We start from the raw sequence: 22,165 nt of genomic DNA, 5'->3' as shown, positions 1-22,165 counted from the left end.
CAACCATGCTAACCAGACATCCCAACCCAATCTAATCTCACAAACTTGATTGAGATTTTTGAAGTAGTAACAAAGAGGATTGATCTTTCGTCCCTCCCCATGAATAAACAGTAAACAAAAAAAATTGTAATATTATTTGACAGAACTGAAATTTAAGAATTCCGCTCATATGACAAACTACATAGATTTTGTTGAGAATTTAGTAGTGACTCTTTAGAATCCGTCAGGCATCTCTTTGCAAATGTTATTGCATTTTAGAAGGAATTTTTAAAGTTTAAAATGCTCACTAACAAATTAATTAATTGTAAAACCTATAAATGCATGGCCTCTATTCAATAACTTCCTACTTAAAAATATAGTTTTCTCTTCGCAAAATCAAATTTGAATTTTGAGAAAAATGTCATTTTCCAACTTCCAAGTCAAAACTGAACTTGTGACAAATAATCATTTGGATGATTAACAATTAACTAATCCTCTATAAACCTTGTAATAAAATTATACTATTTTCTTCCTGATGATGCCATCTGAAATGATAGAATTTAATACTTCTTTATTTAGGTTCAATACAAGCAGTATATCAATTTAGCTATTACAAATACTTTCTTCACTGTATAGCAATAGATTTAGTTTAGAATTCACCCATGTTAAATTACCAGCAAAACCCCCTCTTCACTACTAAAATGCAGCATTTTAATCATTAAACTTCACTCAAGTTTAACGTTCAGGTGTTTTTCAACTACAGATGCCTTGAAAAGTTCTGCACAGGTTTAAACATCATACTTTTTTGGAAAAATCCTGAAAGTAATTCTCCCATGTTCCAACTTCCAGGCTATAAAAATGAGGGCATAACCTACACACCAACGAAAAGTTTTCCATGAACTTAAAAGTCATAGAGATGTACAGCACGGAAACAGACCCTTCGGTCCAACCCGTCCATGCCGACCAGATATCCCAACCCAATCTAGTCCCACCTGTCAGCATCCGGCCCATATCCCTCCAAACCTTTCCTATTCATAGGCCCATCCAAATGCCTCTTAAATGTTGCAATTGTACCAGCATACAATACAAACTCGCAGCTGCAGTCAACAGTCTTGCGGAAAAGTCAAAACTGAACAAAAAAAATATAAAGAAATGTCACAGCAGTTAACTAATGGGGGGGGCGGTCAGATGAAAGGTCTGAAATGTTTTCTGTCATCTGAACCCCTCCTTCACAATATTGCTTTGCTACAACTCCCAGAAATCATTATTCACCATGTATACACGTGCTAGATTTTCCTTTTACTGAAAGCAACAACTGCTGGAGATCACAGCAGGTCAGGTAGCATCCATGGAGAGACAGCAAACTAATTTTTCAAGTCTACATAAGTTATAGAGACGCACAGCATGAAAATAGACCCTCCAATCCGACTCGTCCAAGCCGACCAGATATCCTAACCTAATCTAGTCGCATTTGCCATCGCTTGGACCATTTCACTCTAAACCCTTCCTATTTATACATCTATCCTTTTAAATGTAATTGCACCAACCTCCACCGCTTCAAATGACAGCTCATTCCCTACACACACCACCCTCTGCATAAAAAAAATTGCCCCTTAGGTCCCTTTTAATTTTTCCTCTCTCACCATAAACATATGCCCTCAAGTTCTGCACTTCCCCACCCCAGGGAAAAGACTTGTCTATTTACTCTATCCATGGCACTCATGATTTTATAAACTTCTATAAGATCACCCCTCAGTCTCCAACACTCCAGGGAAAACAGCCCCAGCCTATTCAGCCTCTCCCTGTAGCCTAAAACCTCCAACCCTAGCAATATCCTTGCAAATCTTTTCTGAACCCTTTCAAATTTCACAACATCCTTTCGATGGTAGACAGACCAGAATTACACACAATATTCTAAAAGTGACCTAACCAATATCCTGTACAGCCGCAACATGATTTCCCAACTCCTATATTCAATGCTATGTCCAAAAAAAAGCATACCAAATGCCTTCTTCACTATCACATGACTCTTCATCAGAGCTGAAGTGAAATGTGGAGGGACAGCATTTCTGCTGTTTTGATTTGGGGGTGGGTTAGTAGAAATAGGATGTTGACATAGAAACACATTGATAGTTCAGGTTAAGTGATCGGAATATGAAAACGGCAGAACAATGGTGCGTCTCCCACCAAACACGAAAGAACAGCTAGATCTCATTGGGATGGGGTGAGGGGAGGGAAGACCTAATAAGCAGCTAAAACAAAGGGAAGATATGGGAGCTGGTTCGTTATCTAAAGGTGTTGAATTCAATATTAAGTCCAGAAGGCTGTAAAGTATCTAGTCTGAAGATGAGATGTTGGTCCTCCAGTTTGCTCTGTGATTCACTGGTACAGTGCAGCATGCAGAGGGTAAGCCTTAGCGAGTTTTGAGAAGAGTTGTAGCTCAGGTTGAGTTCTGGATGTAAATCTATATCCAGAGGATAGACGGATGAGCATGCGAGCAGGACACTGTGTTAAAATGACCGGCTATGGCAAAGCCATGGCCCTGCTTGTGCACTGACCAGAGGTGTCCCACAAAGAAGTCACCCAGTCTGCGTTTAGTCTCTCCAATGTAAAGTAAGCAATGCTGAGTGCAGCAAATACAATACACACAACTGGAGGTGGTATAGGTGAAATGCTGCTTCACCTGGAAAGACTTTAGGACCTCGGATTGTGAGCAGGGAGGAGTGAAGGGTCAGGTGTTACACCTTCTGCAGTTTTTCCCTTGTTACATAATGCAATGAATAACTGAATTTGGAGTTAACTTTGGATTATCTACATCAACCCACAAGTGTGTCATCACCACTATTTATCACAGGCTGCACAAAACCTTACAGGTTCATAGGGTGAGAAACACCAATCAGTTGTCTCCAATACTAGCTCATTACTTCCTTGAAATATTAATATTTCTATACATATTGATTCAGAGATTGTGTATCATGTTGAAAATCTGGAATGAAATCACAACCTATACCTCTACTTGTTTGGCATAACTGCCCTTGAGAAGATGATTATGAAACACTTTCTTGAAGTCTATTTGGTATTTATAAGAATTTTGTGTAACTGAGTGGTTTCCTCAGCAGTTTGAGGGTAGTTCAGGATTCTGGAGGTACGTTTAGGCCAGACCAGCTAAGGAATTCAGAACACTTGCCCAAAATTAGACTAGTAAACTAAATTTTTTAAGTAAATGACAATTGACAGTTTCATCATTCCTGACACTAATTTTCAATTCCATACTTTTAATTTGTTGAACCTAAATTTCATCAGCAAGTTAGGAGTGAACCTCTCTGCACCTCTGGCTTATTAGTCCATTGACATTAGCACTGTACCACAATCTCCTTGAAGACAAATATATTGTAGGTAATCATTTTTTGAGAAACAAATGACATTAAAATAATACAATTTACTCCAGATATAGGAGTTTACAGAATTCTAGCAATTTATGTTCAAAAATATTTGTTCAGCCTATATTAATCAACAATTTACACAATCTAAGAATAAATCATAAACATCTAGGGCTAGCAAAATGTCAAGCATTGCACAAGTTAAAGGTCCGTTTATGGCTGTAAATGCTTTTGTTTTATTTTATTCAAAACGACGACTAACTCATTAAAATTATGTTGGAGAATTTTATACCCCAAATTCAGATATCAAAACATTAAAATGAAGGTACCCTTTTTCAGCATGATTACAATCCTCCCTCATCCTATATTGGACTTTTAAATTATTCTCAATGCAGCGCAGTATTTATCAATACTGACAGAACTGGAAGGCGTGGGGGAAGGCTTGCTTTTTGTAATTGAAGGAATTTACACGGTCCAAAAAGAGGGAGGGGGCCCATAAAATTCTCTGGAAAAAAGATCGTAAACACCAACCTTCGAGAATACTGTCACGACTCTTTTGCAGGTTTGTAAACACTCGAAAAACGTTCAACTAATAATGACCCGCAACTGAGTGAAAACCGTTCATTTTTTAAAAAGTGGTGAAAAACACAGACGCTGCCATTCTAATAAAGGCTTTCTTTATCCTAATGTTTTTTCTCCCCCTCTCTGACAAACAGACATGACGGATGTACGCAAGCTCGTACCAGCATTGCAGTCAGAGACAGTGAGGAGGGGAGGGGGGAGAGAGAAAGAAAGAGAGAAGGAATTTGGGGCATCGGGATCCTGCATTTCCCCCTAATTAAAATATACAGTCATTGAGGAGAATTTATGGGTGAAGAGGGTGGTGTGGTTTGAAGGGGGTGTGTGTGAGGGGGTGAATGATATAATTTTACTGGGAGGGGAAGGGAGGGGAGGGAAGGCGGAGGGGAGAAAGGTAAGAAAATAAGAAAACCCTGGGACTCACCAATGTGAAGCGACTGCAATCCGGCCACAAATCGAGGAGAAAATTGTCAGAAGTGGAGCAAAAACTCCTCCCAATTTTTCTCCCCTCTCTCTCTCTCCCTCAAGATGGCGGAAGTGAAGGGACGGATTATGCGCACATTTACCTCACAGACTGCTCTCGGCCTCGCCGTCTCCGGCCGCCGCAGCCACCGCCGCCGCCACTTCCAGCATCCGCCCCAGTTGGCGGTCTCTCCGCCCTCCCCCGGGTCCAGGGAGAGCAGACGAACTCGACAACTCCAGCCCTGGGTCTCTCGGTGGATCCCCTTCCCTTCCTTCTCCGCCTTCACTTCCCCCTCCCCCCCAACACCTTCAAAAACAAAACGGAGAGGGACAACCCCCAACCCCCGCCTGGTGTTTTCGATGTCGTGTGTGAATATATATATATTTAAAAGGGTGTTTTTTTCTGTTTGTTTTCAATGGGGTCTTGATGGAGGGACTTGTTTCTATCCACCACCTCCTCCTTTCCCTCTCCCTCTGCCTCCGCTGTCGCTCCAACCGCAGCCCCGCAAATCCCGTGCACCCGCCCCGCGCGCTGCCCCTCGCGAGATTCCAGCTCCGCCCCGCCTCCATGCCCGAGCCCCGCCCCTCACGCTCAAGCCCCGCCCCCACCCAGGGAGCTCCACCTCCCTGCTCTCCGCTGTCTCTTCCCTCCTTTCTCCGTGAACCTCTTCCAGATTCCCTTTCACGTTCATGTTCTCCCTCCTCCTCCATTCTCCCCATTTCCAACTCTCCCCGTTTCTCCCCCATTCATTTTCACCTAGCCCCCACTCTTCACCTTTCTTCCCCGCTTCATTCTCCCTCTTCTCCCTCCCCACTCTCTCCCTCCCTCCCCACACTCTTTCCCTCCCTTCACACTCTCTCTCTCTCTTCCCTCCCTCCCCATTTTCTCTCTCTTTCCCTCCCTCTGCACTCTCTCTCCCTCCCTCCCCACACACTCTCCCTCCCTCCACACACACTCTCCCTCCCTCCACACACACTCTCTCTCTTTCCCTCCCTCCGCTCTCTCTCTTTCCCTCCCCACTCTCTCACTCCCTCCCTCCCCACTCTCTCTCTCCCCCTCCGCAGTCTCTCTCTCCCCCTCCCCCCTCTCTCTCTTTCCCTCCCTCCGCAGTCTCTCTCTTTCCCTCCCTCCGCAGTCTCTCTCTCCCTCCCCACTCTCTCTCCCTCCCTCCCCACTCTCTCCCTCCCCACTCTCTCCCTCCCTCCCTCCCCACTCTCTCCCTCCCTCCCTCCCCACTCTCTCCCTCCCTCCCTCCCCACTCTCTCCCTCCCTCCCTCCCCACTCTCTCCCTCCCTCCCCACTCTCTCCCTCCCTCCCCACTCTCTCCCTCCCACCCCACTCTCTCCCTCCACACTCTCTCTCTTCCCCCCTCCCCTCTCTCTCCCCTCCCCCCTCCCCACTCTCTCCCCCTCCCCACTCTCTCCCCCTCCTCTCCCGCTCCCCACTCTCTCCCCTCCTCACTCTCTCTCCCTCCTCTCCCGCTCCCCACTCTCTCTCCCTCCCCACTCTCTCTCTCCCTCCCCACTCTCTCTCTCCCTCCCCACTCTCTCTCCCTCCCCACTCTCTCTCTCTCCCTCCCCACTCTCTCTCTCTCTCCCTCCCCACTCTCTCTCTCCCTCCCCACTCTCTCTCTCTCCCTCCCCACTCTCTCCCTCTCCCTCCCCACTCTCTCCCTCCCACACTCTCTCTCTTTCTCCCTCCACACTCTCTCTCTTCCCCCCTCCTCTCTCTCTCTCCCTCCCCACTCTCTCCCCCTCCCCACTCTCTCCCCCCTCCCCACTCTCTCTCCCTCCCCACTCTCTCTCCCTCCTCTCCCGCTCCCCACTCCCCACTCTCTCCCCTCCTCACTCTCTCTCCCTCTCCCCCCCTCCCACTCTCTCCCCCTCCCCACTCTCTCCCCCTCCCCACTCTCTCCCCCTCCCCACTCACTCTCCCTCCCCACTCTCTCTCCCTCCTCTCCCGCTCCCCACTCTCTCCCCTCCTCACTCTCTCTCCCTCCTCTCCCGCTCCCCACTCTCTCCCCTCCCCACTCTCTCCCGCTCCCCACTTTCCTTCCCTGCCCACTTTCCTTCCCTCCCCACTCTCTCTCCCTCCCGACTCCCTCCCGACTCCCTCCCGACTCTCTCCCTCCTCTCCTCCTCCCCACTCTCTCTCCCTCCTCTCCCCCTCCCCACTCTCTCTCCCTCCTCTCCCCCTCCCCACTCTCTCTCCCTCCCCACTCTCTCTCCCTCCCCACTCTCTCTCTCTCTCCCTCCCCCTCCCCCCTTCCCCCACGCTCTCTCTCTCTCTCCCTCCCCCCCATGCTCTCTCTCTCCCTCTCCCTCCCCCTCTCCCTCTCCCTCCCCCTCTCCCTCCCCCTCCCCCCCCCTCCTCCCCCTCCCCCTCCCCCTCCCCCTCCCCCTCCCCCTCCCCCCCCTCCTCCCCCTCCCCCCCCCCCCTCCCCCTCCCCCCCTCCCCCTCCCCCCCTCCCCCTCCCCCCCCCTCCCCCTCCCCCCCACTCCCCCTCCCCCTCCCCCTTTCCCTCCCCCTCTCCCTCCCCCTCCCCCTCCCCCTCTCCCTCCCCCTCCCCCTCCCCCTCCCCCTCCCCCTCCCCCTCTCCCTCCCCCTCCCCCTCCCCCTCCCCCTCCCCCTCTCCCTCTCCCTCTCCCTCCCCCTCTCCCTCTCCCTCCCCCTCCCCCTCCCCCTCTCCCTCTCCCTCCCCCTCCCCCTCTCCCTCTCCCTCTCCCTCCCCCTCTCCCTCCCCTCCCCCTCCCCCTCTCCCTCTCCCTCCCCCTCCCCCTCTCCTCTCCCTCTCCCTCCCCCTCTCCCTCCCCCTCCCCCTCTCCCTCTCCCTCTCCCTCCCCCTCCCCCTCCCCCTCCCCTCTGCCTCCCCCTCCCCTCTGCCTCCCCTCTCCCTCCCCACACTCTCTCTCTCCCTCCCCACTCTCTCCCTCCCTCCCTCCCCACACTCTCTCCCTCCCCACACTCTCTCTCTCTTTCTCCCTCCACTCTCTCTTTCCCTCCCTCCACAGTCTCTCTCTTTCCCTCCCTCCCCACTCTCTCCCTCCCTCCCCACTCTCTCCCTCCCTCCCCACTCTCTCCCTCCCTCCCACACTCTCTCTTTCTCTCTCCCTCCGCACTCTCTCTCTCTTTCCCTCCCTCCTCTCTCTCCCACTCTCTCCCCCTCCCCACTCTCTCCCCCTCCCCACTCTCTCCCCCTCCCCACTCTCTCCCCCTCCCCACTCTCTCCCCCTCCCCACTCTCTCCCGCTCCCCACTTTCCTTCCCTGCCCACTCTCTTTTCCTCCCTCCCCCTCCCCCTCCCCCTCCCCTCTGCCTCCCCGTCCCTCCCCACCCTCCCTCCCCCTCCCCCTCCCCCTCCCCCTCCCCACTCTCTATCTCTCTCTCTCCCTCCCCACTCTCTCTCCCCCTTCCTCCCCACACACTCTCCCTCCCTCCACACACACTCTCTCTCTTTCCCTCCCTCCGCTCTCTCTCACTCCCTCCCTCCCCACTCTCTCTCTCCCCCTCCGCAGTCTCTCTCTCCCCCTCCCCCTCTCTCTCTCTCCCTCCCTCCGCAGTCTCTCTCTTTCCCTCCCTCCGCAGTCTCTCTCTCCCTCCCCACTCTCTCTCTCTCCTCTCCCACTCCCCACTCTCTCCCTCCCCACTCTCTCTCTCTCCCCACTCTCTCTCTCTCCCCCTCTCCCTCCCCTCCCCCCACGCTCTCTCTCTCTCCCTTCCCCTCTCCCTACCCCCCTCACCCCCACGCTCTCTCTCTCTCCCTCTCCCTCCCCCTCTCCCTCCCCCCTCCCCCTCCCCACTCCCCCTCCCCCTCCCCCCTCCCCCTCCCCCTCCCCCTCCCCCTCCCCCTCCCCCCCACTCTCTCTCTCTCCCCCTCCCCCTCCCCCTCCCCCTCTCCCTCTCCCTCCCCTCTCCCTCCCCACTCCCTCCCCACACTCTCTCTCTCCCTCCCCACACTCTCTCCCTCCCCACACTCTCTCTCTCTTTCTCCCTCTGCTCTCTCTCTCTTTCCCTCCCTCCACAGTCTCACTCTTTCCCTCCCTCCCCACTCTTTCTCTCCCTCCCCACTCTTTCTCTCCCTCCCCACTCTTTCTCTCCCTCCCTCCCCACTCTCTCCCTCCCCACACTCTCTCTCCCTCCCTCCCTCCCTCCCACTCTCTCTCTCTCTTTCTCTCCCTCCCACACTCTCTCTCCCTCCCTCCCCACTCTCTCCCTCCCCACACTCTCTCTCCCTCCCTCCCTCCCTCCCACTCTCTCTTTCTCCCTCCGCACTCTCTCTCTCTTTCCCTCCCTCCTCTCTCTCTCCCACACTCTCCCCCTCCCCCTCACTCTCTCCCCCCCCCCACTCTCTCCCCCCCTCCCCACTCTCTCCCGCTCCCCACTTTCCTTCCCTGCCCACTCTCTTTCCCTGCCCACTCTCTTTTCCTCCCTCCCCTCTCCCTCTCCCTCCCCCCCTCCCTCCCCTCCCCCTCCCCCTCCCCCTCCCCCTCCCCCTCCCCCTCCCCCTCCCCACTCTCTATCTCTCTCTCCCCCTCCCCACTCTCTCTCTCTTTCCCTCCCTCTGCACTCTCTCTCTCTCTTCCCCCTCCCCACTCTCTCTCTCCCTCCTTCCCTCCCCACTCTCTCTCTCTCTCTCCCTCCCTCCTTCCCTCCCCACACTCTCTCTCTCCCTCCTTCCCTCCGCACTCTCTCTCCCCCCTCCCCACGCTCTCTCTCTCTCCCCCTCCCCACTCTCTCTCACCCCTCCCCACACTCTCTCACCCCTCCCCACACTCTCTCACCCCTCCCCACACTCTCTCTCCCCTCCCCACACTCTCTCTCTCCCACTCCCCACTCTCTCTCTCTCTCTCTCTCCCTCCCTCCGCACTCTCTCTCCTTCCCTCCCTCCCCACTCTCTCTCCCCCTCCCTCCCCACTCTCTCTCCCCCTCCCCACGCTCTCTCTCTCCCTCCCCACTCTCTCCCTCCCTCTCCACTCTCTCTCCCTCCCTCCCCACACTCTCTCTCTTTCTCCCTCCGCTCTCTCTCTCTTTCCCTCCCTCCGCACTCTCTCTCTCTCTCTCTTCCCCCTTCACTCTCTCTCTCCCTCCCTCCACTCTCTCTCTCCCTCCCTCCACTCTCTCTCTCCCTCCCTCCACACACTCTCTCTCTCCCCCTCCCCACTCTCTCCCCCTCCCCCTCCCCACTCTCTCCCCCTCCCCACTCTCTCCCCCTCCCCCTCCCCACTCTCTCCCCCTCCCCCTCCCCACTCTCTCCCCCTCCCCACTCTCTCCCCCTCCCCACTCTCTCCCCCTCCCCACTCTCTCCCCCTCCCCACTCTTTCCCCCTCCCCACTCTCTTTCCCTCCCCCTCCTCTCTCCCTCCCCCCTCCCTCCCCATTCTCTCTCTCCCCCTCCCCACTCTCTCTCCCTCCCTCCCTCCCCACACTCTCTCCCCCTCCCCACTCTCTCTCCCTCCCTCCCTCCCTCCCCACACTCTCTCTCCCTCCCCACTCTCTCTCTCCCTCCCCACTCTCTCTCCCTCCCCACTCTCTCTCCCTCCCCACTCTCTCTCCCTCCCTCCCCACACACTCTCTCTTTCTCCCTCCACGCTCTCTCTCTCTCTCCCCCTTTCCCTCTCTCTGCGCTCTCTCTCTGTCCCCACTCTCTCCCTCCCTCCCCACACTCATCTCTCCCTCCTCTCTCTCCCCCTCTCCCTCCCTCCCCCTCCCTCCCCCTCCCTCCCCACTCTCTCTCCCTCCCTCCCCACTCTCTCTCCCTCCCTCCACCCTCCGCACTCTCTCTCCCTTCCTCCCCACACTCTGTCTCTCCCTCCCCACTCTCTCTCCCTCCCCACTCTCTCTCCCTCCCCACTCTCTCACTCTCTACCTTCTCACTCTCTCCTCTTAACATTCAAGCTCCAGGACTAGACTTTTTGCAGCTTTCACTTTTTCTCTCCTTCGTCCTCCTTCCCCCACTTCAGGCCGATGTACCAGTGTGAACAGGGAAGGCTCAGGTTACACTGTTGAAACTAAACACGGACTCTCTTTCTTTCTGTACTGGACTGAAACAGTTTCTTCCCACTGCCTGAAAGTGCATTCTGGCCTTCTGATATCAAAACCAGCCTGCTGCGACCAAAAGGGGCATGTGCAACTCCTCCCACCCCATTGGTCCTCCTCCTCATTATCCACCAACACACAATAGATCAGGCCATCGCCAGAAACTTTTCCACATTCCTAGCCCAGTGCTGTTGAGGCAAATTGTGATCTGCACACACTGTCCAGCTGAGAGCAGACAACTTGATACAGGTTGAGTCTCAAAATGTAGGATTTTAGAATGTGCATAATTCAGTGCTACACATGGCACCATTAGTAAGCCAACTGTCTTTCCATTTTAACTTTGTACTTTAAAGTTGTCATAGAATCATAGAGTTATAGAGATGTACAGCGTGGAAACAGATCCCTTCAGTCCAACTTGTCAATACCGACCGAATATCCTAACCTAATTTAGCCCATTTGTCAGCACTGGGCCCATATCTTTCTAAACCTTTCCTATTCATATACCCATCCAGATCATTACTATAGATAAATATTCAGTCAAGTAGTTTGCGTTTTCTCCACTGGCATATAAATCATATCCATTTCCCTGAAGAAATATAACACATTTTTCTTAAGCGTTGTAGTAGTATGTGTTCCACTCTGACAAGGAATCTTACTCAGTCAACCATAACATTGATTCAATACATACCTTATTGCTACAGGAAAGTAATTAAAAAGATTAAGCGAGAAAAGATCTCATTTCAATTCCCATTCTTTACTCATCACAACTGAGGTGTCTGCAAACAAAGTACTTTTGATGTCCATGTTTCTGGACTAGATTGGGAAAAATGATTATTGTTGTTATTCTGATCACTATCCACTGACCTCTGCTGGAAAAAACAGGTATATGGTATTCAAGGGAAAACATCAAACACTGAACTTAACACAAACTAGAGGAGAAAATGGAAGATTGGTGCTGCAGGGACAGAATTGTTATCTTTAGGAGTAGCACATCTAGTGCTGGTCATCAAGCTAGAATTCAACTGTCAAGTGATCTTCATTATTATAAATATTGCAGGAAATTTGAGTAAGGTGTTGTGGCAAAGTGATAACAAAGCAGAGATTTCCAAAAACATCTTTGCCATGTCTCCCAGCCGGCTCAGGAAGAAATATCCCCAGGTCATTGGCACTTGGAGAACTGTTGGAAATCACATCCCTGCTCAGCATTAGGCTGGAGAAAACCCCCATTGTATTAGTCATTAATAACTTCATTAAAGTGACAACAAGACACAAAAGCACCAGCCTGGTTTAGTGGAGGCACACAGATAGAAAATTGGACGTGTCCACTCATGCCACTTGTAATGAGTTCCAGCATGCATGCACCTGACTGTCTCCATCAAATGGTTGGCAGCTTCCATGAAGAGCCAGGTCCAGCACACGTGGTGTCTGCCAGACTTGCATTCTATCACAGGAGGCATTGGTATTGAGCGTGAACAGCATGTTGACAGGAGAACAACAGCTTCACTCCAGGCACCTTTTCCTCACAAGGAGTCAAGATAGTTCCAATAGGCACCAGGCAGGAGGAGGAGCCACATATGGGAGCCCCTTCAAAGGTCCAGTCTCACAACACTTCAGAGACACCTGCATCTTACCTGCATCTTGCAATCCTCAACCCCATGAAAGTTAGCCATCTGCAGACCCAGGAAAGTAATCTAGACGTAATGGGAGGAAAAAGATAACAAAATCCTTCTGAGGATACACAGGTAGCATGGTGAATCTTTATTATAATAGACATTTGGAAATGCCTGTTCTCTTTTCATCATCAGCTGTGTGATTGTCTACTAGTTTAGTTGCAGCTACAAGAATTAAACTTGACAAGCCAGCTATCCTTATGAGCACATGTAACCCTGTCTGAAGGATGACTGTTCTTACCTTAATGCCTATACTAACATGAAAGTCTATCATGATTGAATGAAGAGCATCAGATGTTGCGAAGGCTTCCATCAATGTATAACTTTAATTTTATAAAACAATAGGAAAAACTAAGAAATAGCTAAGTGATAAGGTGCATTTGCAGTTGGGATTAAACAATAGATACTGGCCTCTGCAGGGTCAAATCATTTATGGTAAGCAAAAGATAATTTCACGCAATTCAATTCCTTTCAAAGCAGACAAGTGCTATCTAGGTTACTACCAATCTAGGTTACTACCAACCTAGGTTTTGGGAGTGGAGATGGTTGGTTCTGTGGGAGGCAACTCTAGATGGGCAGTGGATAAAAGAGGGTGAAGGTCAGAATCTTCTCACAAATTCCAGGACTGGAGACAGCCGGATCTGCAAGAAACACCTACAGGAAGTCATCGATGAACCCCCAAAAAATTAAAAAACTGACCAAAATGATGTTCACCGAAAACACAGGGTAGGAACAAGCTGTTTTGTGAATACCTATTCATTGGTTAAAGCATATTCTACTTTCAATTTTTGGACATACCATAAATGTTGGCAGCAAAATGAATAAAATACATTCAAAGCAACATTAAAAGTGAATAGTACAGCTAAATAATTAATTAAAATTCATTAAGAATGGCAGTACAGGTGGTGTATCAAAGCTGCAGCATGTGGGAGCTCATGGATACCTTTATGATCCAGGGTATACTATGCAGTAAGTGTTTGAAGTTTGAGCAGCTTTGACTCACAGCTTATGAGCTGGAGTCTGCATTACAGACATTGCGATTTGGACCAGGGGGTAGTTGCACCCCTTTGGAAAGGACGTCCTGATTTGGTCAGGCACAGGAAAGTGTCACTGCAAGTGAGACAGATAAGGGAGCCAAGAGGGCTATAGTGCAAGAGTGTTAGCATCCGTAATTGCTCAACAGGTTTGAGGTTTTCTCAGATTCTTTGGGTGAGATTGGGTGCTGTGTGATGGATGAACAAAATGACTAAGGTACAGAAAGCTATTTAAGTAGGGGGGAGCCAAAAGGAATGTTGTGGTAGTAGGGGGTAACATGGTGGGAGAATGACTGTGTTCTAACAGCAAAGAGTGAGAGTCAGATGGCTATGTTGTGTGCCTGGTGCCAGGATTCAGGATATCTACTCTGGGCTGGAGAAGAACTTGCAGTGGGAGGGGAAGGATCTGTGTAAGCACAAATGGCATAGGTGAAGCTAGGAAAGAGGTTCTGCATAACCAATATGAGGAGCTAAGCACCAAATTATGATGCAGAACTTCAAAGATTATATTGTCTGGATTATTATGAGCCGTGTGCAAATTGGCATAAGGTAAACAAGATGAGTGTATGGCTGAAAGACTGGGTGTGGGAGAATGGGTTCCAGTTCATGGAGCACTGGTACCAATATTGGGGAAAGTGAGATCTGTATTGTTGAAACAGTTAGCATTTGAACCGTGTGGGGATTGGTCATAGAGTCATTACAGTATGAAAACAGACCCTTTGGTCCAACCCATCCATGCCAACAAGATATCCCAACCCAATGTAGTCCCACTTGCCAGGAACTGTCCCATATCCCTCCAAACCCTTCCTATTCATATACCCATCCAAAAGCCTTTAAATGTTGCAATTATACCAGCCTTCACCACTTCCTTTGGCAGCTCATTTCATACACGTACCACCCTCTGAGTGAAAAAACTTGCCCCTTAGGTCTCTTTTATATTTTTCCCCTCTCACTCTAGACCTATGCCCTCTAGTTCTGGACTCCCTGACCCCAGGGAAAAGAGCTGAAAATGTGTTGCTGATTAAAGCACAGCAGGTCAGGCAGCATCCAAGGAACAGGAAATTCGACGTTTCGGGCTGAAGCCCTTCATCAGGAATCAAGCATCTGCAGACCTCACTTTTTACCCAGGGAAAAGACTTTGTCTAATTATCCTATCCATGCCCCTCATAATTTTGTAAATCTTTATGAGGTCACCCCTCAGCCTCCGACGCTCCAGGGAAAACAGCCCCAGCCTGTTCAACCTCTCCCTATAGCTCAAATCCTCCAACCTGGCAACATCCTTGTAAATCTTTTCTGAACCCTTTCAAGCTTCACAACATCTGTCCGATAGGAAGGAGACCAGAATAGCATGCAATATTCTAACAGTGGCCTAGCCAATGACCTGTACAGCCCCAATATGACCTCCCAACTCCTGTACTCAATACTCTGGCCAATAAAGGGAAGCATATCAAACGCCTTCTTCACTATCCTATCTACCTGCAACTACATTTTCAAAGAGCTATGAACCTGTTCAGCAACACTCCCTAGGACCTTACCATTAAGTGTATAAGTCCTGCTAATATTTGCTTTCCCAAAATGCAGTACCTGGCATTTATCTGAATTAAACTCCATCTGCCACTTGTCTACCCATTGGCCCATCTGGTCCAGATCCTGTTGTAATCTGAGGTAGCCTATTTCGCTGTCCACTACACCTCCAATTTTGGTGTCATCTGCAAACTTACTAACTGTACCTCTTATGCCCACATCAAAATCATTTATATACATGACAAAAATTAGAGACCCAGCACCGATCCTTATGGCACTCTACTGGTCACAGGCCTCCAGTCTGAAAACCAACCCTTCACCACCACCCTCTGTCTTCTACCTTTGAGCCAGTTTCTGTATCCACATGGCTAGTTCTCCCTGTACTCTATGAGATCTAGCCTTGCTAAACCCCAGCCTCCCAGGGAAACCTTGTCGAACGCCTTACAAAATTCCATATAGATTACATCCACCGCTCTGTCCTCATCAATCCTCTTTGTTACTTCTTCAAAAAACTCAATCAAGTTTGTGAGACATGATTTCCCAAGCACAAAGCCATGTTGACTATCCCTAATCAGTCCTTGTCTTTCCAAATACATGTACATCCTGTCCAGCAGGATTCCCTCCAATAACTTGTCCACCACTGACATCAGGCTCACTGGTCTATAGCTCTCTGGCTTGTCCTTACCACCTTTCTTAAACAGTGGCACCTCATTAGCCAACCTCCAGACTTCCTGCACCTCACCTGTGTCTAGTGGCAAGGAGGGTCCAATTTGGGTGGTTGTGTGAACCCAAGAGTGGGAAAAAGATTACAGAGGAAGAAATCAATGTAGGAAATGATAAACAGACAATGACAGAAAGGGACAAAGAATACAGAGCAAATCAGCAGTTAAGACTAGATAGCATAGAAATAATAAAAGGGCAAAAACTTAAATCACTATATTTAAATGGACTTGGCACTGGAAATAATACAGATGAAGTAGGAGTAAAAATGGAAATAAGTAAGTATGATCTCGTGGCCATAACTGAGATTTGGCTGTAGGATGACCTGGATATTGAAATGTATATGACATTTAGGAAGGATGGCAAACTGGTAAAGAGTGAAGGAGTGATTCTGACCATTGAAGATAATATTAGCGCAAAAGAGAGGGATTGAATTTTTACATATAGCTTGAGGGAGAGAAGTATGTGTCCAAGAATACTATATTTCCAAGGGACATATCATCATGGTTAACTAAAAAAAAAGCCAAAGATAATTTCAAACTCAAAGAAAAGACATAAGCAGGAGATGCAGAAAGCCGGAGACTACAGGCCATTAAAAAAAGTACATAATTACGGCTGAATAACCTCTCTGGACTTGAAAATATAATTTTATATTTGGTCATTTGGTACAACATATCTTGAGTGTTCCCGAAAAGGATAGATATTTTGACAGAGCTTTGCATTTTGCACTCATCAGACAATTCACAAGAATACCAAGGTAAAAGGAATGGCAATGCCTCTACCTCAGTGTCTGTTTGACAATCAATCAGCTCTCTTCTCTTATATAGCATAAAGGTTGTTTTCCCGTTTCGTTGGTAGTTTTTGCAAATTGTTCTGATGAATCTAAGACAAAAAGCATCAACAGTCAGTTTTTCAAAAATTAATTTATAGTTCAGAAATGTCAAATTTGTTCATTACTATTTGAAAAATGACACTGCTATTATTTATCAAAAAGGGATGATTGTGTTATTTTGACTTCTATTTAACGCTTGCCTATTTGATATTTGTTTCACTTTCTCTAAAATTATGTAAAAAAGGAAAAAGGATAATCCATATATTTAACACCCAGGCTTACTGAACGTGTGTCATTCAAGGTGATTGGCTGTTTACTCTCCTCTATGACGTCAGTATGATTGGAAACTTTGAAATTTCCTTCATTCAATGCCAGTTCAAATCGACACTATACAAGCTAAAATTCATGTCACAAATATCATCAGATCAATATGTACAGCTTTCTTTCAGGTCAGAAGCCAATGAAATTATTTCAGTGCTGACCACAAAATCTAGACTTTTGCTTTTCAATACTTCGGCAATTTTGGGCAAAGACAACTGAGGTAAGTTGCTGTGAACCTGCTTAAGTCCAAGATTAATATCCTAATTCTAAATCTGCTGAATTAATGTTGGATGTCAAGAAGATGCAATTAATTTACACCAACTTAGCTATAGGGAAACTAATGGGATATGTAAATTTCGATTTCATTAGGTATGTTACATACATTTAACAAGTTAGTTAATAACTAAGGAAGTTTTGTTTTAAGCATACTGTTTCGAGCTTTGGGAGATTCAAAAATAATGTTGTCAATCTGTAATTGTGCTGTCATTATTCTACCATTACCATCACTGAGTATGTAACTACACATCATGAAAGTATTGTATGGCACTTTACTTTGAAAAGCTAGTGGTGTTACATAAAATATCAAAACAATTCTGTCAAACCACAATATTGAAACTGCAACTAGCATCAGAAATTAATTTTATTATCTGTTCTGTGCTTCAAAACATTCTTGATAAATTGAGAGAATTGCAGTTGATTGTAGTCACATGCAGTACAATAAGTGAACATTAGAATTTTCTCTCCCTTTTTCTATGATGATAATATATAATTTCACTCCAATAACTAACAACTCACCGACAGGTTCTTCTGATCCACAGTAAATACTTCCCATAATGAACTCCTCAACTCAGACTGAGGGCCAATTTAGTAACTCAAGTCTGATACTTTAGATTCTGGCTGATGGAAGGCAAGCTTGGACCAAATTTTTTCACAAATAAGTTTTTCATAACACATAGCATAGAAATAATAATGTATGTTTTGAAATTATATAAAATGTTTTACCCCAATTATTACTATGTTTCTCAGCAAAACTGAGACACTAAGCAATTATTTGACCTTAAAGTTTCTGGCAGCACAGTGGCTCAGTGGTTAGTACAGCTGCCTCAGAGTGCCAGGGACCCGGATTTGTTTCCACCCTCAGACGACTGTCATGTGGAGTTTGCATATTCTCCCCGTGTCTGCGAGGGTTTCCTCCCACAATCCAAAGGTGTGCAGGTTAAGTGAATTGGCCATGGGAAATGCAGGTTACAGGGACAAGGTGGGAGTGTGGGTCTAGGTGGTATGGTCTTTGGTGGGTTGTTGTGTGAGTTGATAGGTCAAATGGCCCACTTCCACACTGTAAGAATGCAATGATTCTATGAAATGTCTTGCCTTAGGAGAATTCATTCCTAATATGTTGTGTACTAACATACTATGATGAAATTCCATGTTGCATTGCTACCTTGTACATACTTAGGTGAAAGAAAAAACATAAAATCTTCACTCAAAATTAAGTTAAAAAAACTAAAATAGTTAGCTAGGACAGTAATTTGTTTGATTTATTTAATCTCTGACTGTAGATCAAATATACATATACAAAAATTGTGTATTAAACTATACACCTTTTCAAATCAAGGACTGTTTGTCAAGTTTATAAAATAACCATTAAAAATGAGGTTTGATTTTGATTAGAATTCTGAACAAAACCACAAATTAAAATTTTCACACATTTATACTATTCTTGAAAGACATTTAAAATAGTCACAATTAGTTTTTGAAAGGAAGAATCCTTATGACCATCTTTCTTTGTGTGCTGGTTTTCCAAGTCCTTACGTGACAATTTCCAATGACTCATTTCCTTTGCAAGGTCACATATGTTCAGTTTTCTTTCAATTCTATTTCAAGATATTCAGCATAAGACTTTGAAGAAATTCAATATGCCATATTTTGAAAGGTAGTTTTTTTTTGTTGTTATGGTGATTAAGTATACATGATTACCGTCACTAGAAAAATCTATACTGTCCAAATTCAATGAATATTAAAAAATAAAAGATTTTAGTTGATATGAATTATTGTGATGAGTAAATATCTTTACCTGCTATTAATAGCATATTTTGCTAAGTGTACTTTTCCAAGCAATTACTGTATGACAACTGAAGCTCAGGGGTCACCAGAAACATTTTACTAAAGAGTAAACAACAACTTTCTATGGGTGCTGAATCATCTTAGATTACAATTAAAAATAATGAAGAAACAACACAAGCAGGGTACACTTTCAGATCATTGTTTTGATTCCAACACTTTCATGTAATTAACTTCCTTTGGAGCACAAGTAAATAACCTGTTTATTGGATAGTAATACAGCATTAAAAAAATCAAGTTGTGATGATCACTGATGCCTAGCATCAGATAATAACAATGGCATCAGCTTCCTTTGTTCTCTTACTCAAATATTACAGCCAACAGGTTTTGACTCTCTCTTCCCAACATAGTTTACACAATCAAAATGATCTCGAATGACAGCAGTTCAAATGTTATACAATACGTGGAACGTATTATTCAATGACGTGTTTTAGACGTTTTGTGTTTTTAGAGAACATTCCTTAGTGTATTACAAAGTCAGATGAAGTTCTGCATCTTATAATGAAATATACTTCATATCAAATGTTGTTAACCCCATTATTAATGCATCAAATTTATTTCCAGAGGAGAAGGGGTGAATTGGCTTTTCTCTTTTTAACTCACTTATTTGGTTGCAGCAAATATTTTAATTCTTAGAGTATGCAGTTATATGACAATTAAATTAAAATTATTAGTCAAAATTAAAGAGCCAATTATCAGGTTTTCTTGAGTGAAAGAAAAATAAATTTATTACTTATTTATCTAGAAAGAAATAGTAAAACATGACATCAAACCTAAACAGAAATACAGGTATAATGTTTAAGAAGGGAAAGTGTCTAATATCGCAGGAAGATATAGAATATGTAGTTTGCAATATTCTTAGAGTCTATCAGTTGTTCTAGCTGAACCTGGAGCTGTGGCTGTTTAGTTAAAGCCATATATCCTCAGCAATAACAAAATTTGTAGGATACTTGAGTTATCAGTGATAGATTTGTCTCAGATTTGTTTATTACCAGTGTTGGCTTTTGAGATGAGTCGGGGGAAAGAGACAGAAAGAGAGTCTTCCAGCCCTTTACAAATCCATTTTTCATTTCTTCTGTCTCTCTACTGTTCTGCCAAGTAGCTGCTGAAATAAGATTATTTTGTGTGTTTCTGAGTCTGCCTTCATTGTCTTTCCAAGCAGGATATTTGCAGGGAGCCCTTTCATCTCCAATGTGTGCAACTTCTCATATAAGTATAAATTAAAACAGGAGATACAGGTTTCTTGACTCCTGACTTGGTTGACTGGTTTCCATCTCTTTATATCAAGAAGTATCAAGAAGTTTGAGGTAGCAAGGTGGCTCAGTGGTTAGCACTGCTGCCTCACAGTGCCAGGGATCTGGGTTTGATTCCACCATCGAGCGATTGTGTAGAGTTTGCACGTTCTCCCTGTGTCAGTGTGGGTTTCTTCCCAGTGTTATGATTTCCTCCCACAGTCCAAAAATGTTCAGGTAAGATGAATTGGCCATGCTAAATTGCCCATAGTGTCTAGGGATGTGTAGGCAAGGTAGATTAGACATAGCAGATGCAGGGTTATGGAGATAGAGTAGGGTGGAATGCTCATTGGAGGGCCAGAGTGGATTCAAAAGGTCAAATGACCTGCTTCGACACTGTAGGGATCCTATGGTTCTACTAATTTTGTGAACATAGTTCTAATAATGTTTATGGGACATGTTACAAGTACTATAACATGACTTCCATACTTATTTCTTTTTGAAATTTCATGCTGCATCATAAGATTTATAGATCTATATACGTTTGAGTTGTTGTCACTTTTAACCCACGCAGTCAGCTTCTAACCAAATATGCCTAACTCTAGCAGAATAACATTGCCAGAGAGCCTAATTTTGTCTGGTCTGCTGTTGAAACTCACAATAATGCTTTATTATCTTGAGACTTGACAATTCCATTGCACTTCTGCCTTCACTTTCAAATACTACTCAATGCAACCTTAAGGTCATCCAAAACTCTAATGTTTGTGTCTAAAGTTACAACAAATCCTATTCAGCAACTGCCCCATGCTTGCTGTTTTACATTGGTTCCCCAGTGAAGCAATGCTTTGATTTTAAAATTTGCAGCCTTGTTTCAAATCCCTCTATGTCTTACCCTTCCTTATCTCTGTAGCCTCTTCCACACCTATAACACTCTGAAATGTCTGCATCCAGTTAAATTTGGTCTCTTGAGACCCCTCGAATTTAATTGTTTCCTCATTGTCTGCATGTTCAGTTACCTCAATCCTGAGCTCAGGAATTCCTTCTATATGCCTTTCCACCTGTCTAATACACTTCCCTCCATTAAGACATTCCTGAAAGTCTAGTCTTTGACTATCTGTGGATATTTTACCTCGTGTCTCTTTACATGACTCAGTATCATGTTTTGTTTCATAATGCTCCTATGAGGCACCTTGGGTGTTTTTATCACATTAAAGGTCCTATAAAAAATCTATATGTTGTGGTTTAAATATTTTATATATACATGTACCTAGCTGGCTATTTATACGACAACGCTCTCAACAAAGGTTAAGTAGCCTTCAACATTTCACATAAAAAGCAGAGTTTAAGGGAGTGACTCAATAGAATTTTTTTATAAAATGAGTCTAACAAAGATAGAAAAGTTCAGTTTTTTGTAAATACTGTTTCAGCATTCAACTTCAGCTCAATTTTAATATGTGAACTTCCCTGAATTAAGCAGAAATTGACCACTGAAATAATTTACTTATCCTGGCAATTGCATGTGATATCAAATCCCAAATAATTTTTCCTATTGTTGATATAAACTCTGACTTCTGTTGTTTGCCCACTATGACCCTTCTTCAATAGTTTACTGTGGCTAGAATTAATCTTGGCTCCTACCTTTGAGTAACGTTCAGCTAAAGCAAGCTTAAAAGGGATACCATTTACTAAATTCATGGTTGTATTGTTAAGATTATATGCGTTCCTTCAACAATTTTGTCTATTTTACCTACCCATACAATCTATCATACTCACTTCCACATCTGAGACAATTTATTCAGAAGTGAATTATGATGTTTTGTAATGGGAGGAAATAATATCATCATTGATGCTTCACACATCAAATGCTTTACCTGATGCTTCAGCTGGAAGCACTGATAGCTGGTCAAAGACCTAAATGGAATAAGCAAATTTCTGGTTCAGTTCCTAATCTACATGGAGGCTAATACTATTGCCCTTGGTGTCCAGAGTTTAGAAAGGAGAAATAAAATGCAACAAAATAGTTACAATCTTCAAGTGAGCTTGTATATTTCACTTACAGATAATCTTATCTCAGCTGTGATTCTCCTAGATTGGAATATAAGTGAATAGACTAAGCAACGTGCAATTTTATAGAAAAACAAATACTTTGCTGTGTCATCAGAGAAGAGCCAACGCCTTCAAAAGAGGAAGGAGTTAGTTCTAAAAATAGGTATTGAAATGTTTATGGAAAACTGCAAAAAGTGAATTTCATCCCCTGCATCACTGGTATTGAATCG

At 45.6% G+C, this 22,165-nt stretch overlaps 1 protein-coding gene across 3 annotated transcripts in view; it reads right to left on the bottom strand.

Moving 5' to 3' along the window:
* taok1a (TAO kinase 1a) overlaps positions 1–4,668 on the bottom strand; it is a 168,011-nt gene extending 163,343 nt beyond the window's left edge. For 2 of the 3 annotated variants that reach the window (XM_060848314.1, XM_060848313.1), the window contains exon 1: positions 4,363–4,483. The gene's annotated coding sequence lies outside the window, so the exon portion shown is untranslated. Of the gene's footprint in view, positions 1–4,362; positions 4,484–4,504 lie in introns of those variants that run through there. The other variant, XM_060848312.1, reaches the window with a different exon arrangement.
* Positions 4,669–22,165: the final 17,497 nt, after the last annotated feature.

The sequence above is a fragment of the Hemiscyllium ocellatum genome, chromosome 31 (genome assembly GCF_020745735.1).
Source record: "Hemiscyllium ocellatum isolate sHemOce1 chromosome 31, sHemOce1.pat.X.cur, whole genome shotgun sequence".
NCBI classification, from domain to species: Eukaryota; Metazoa; Chordata; class Chondrichthyes; order Orectolobiformes; family Hemiscylliidae; genus Hemiscyllium; species Hemiscyllium ocellatum.
This window is presented reverse-complemented; position numbering and strand designations above follow the sequence as displayed.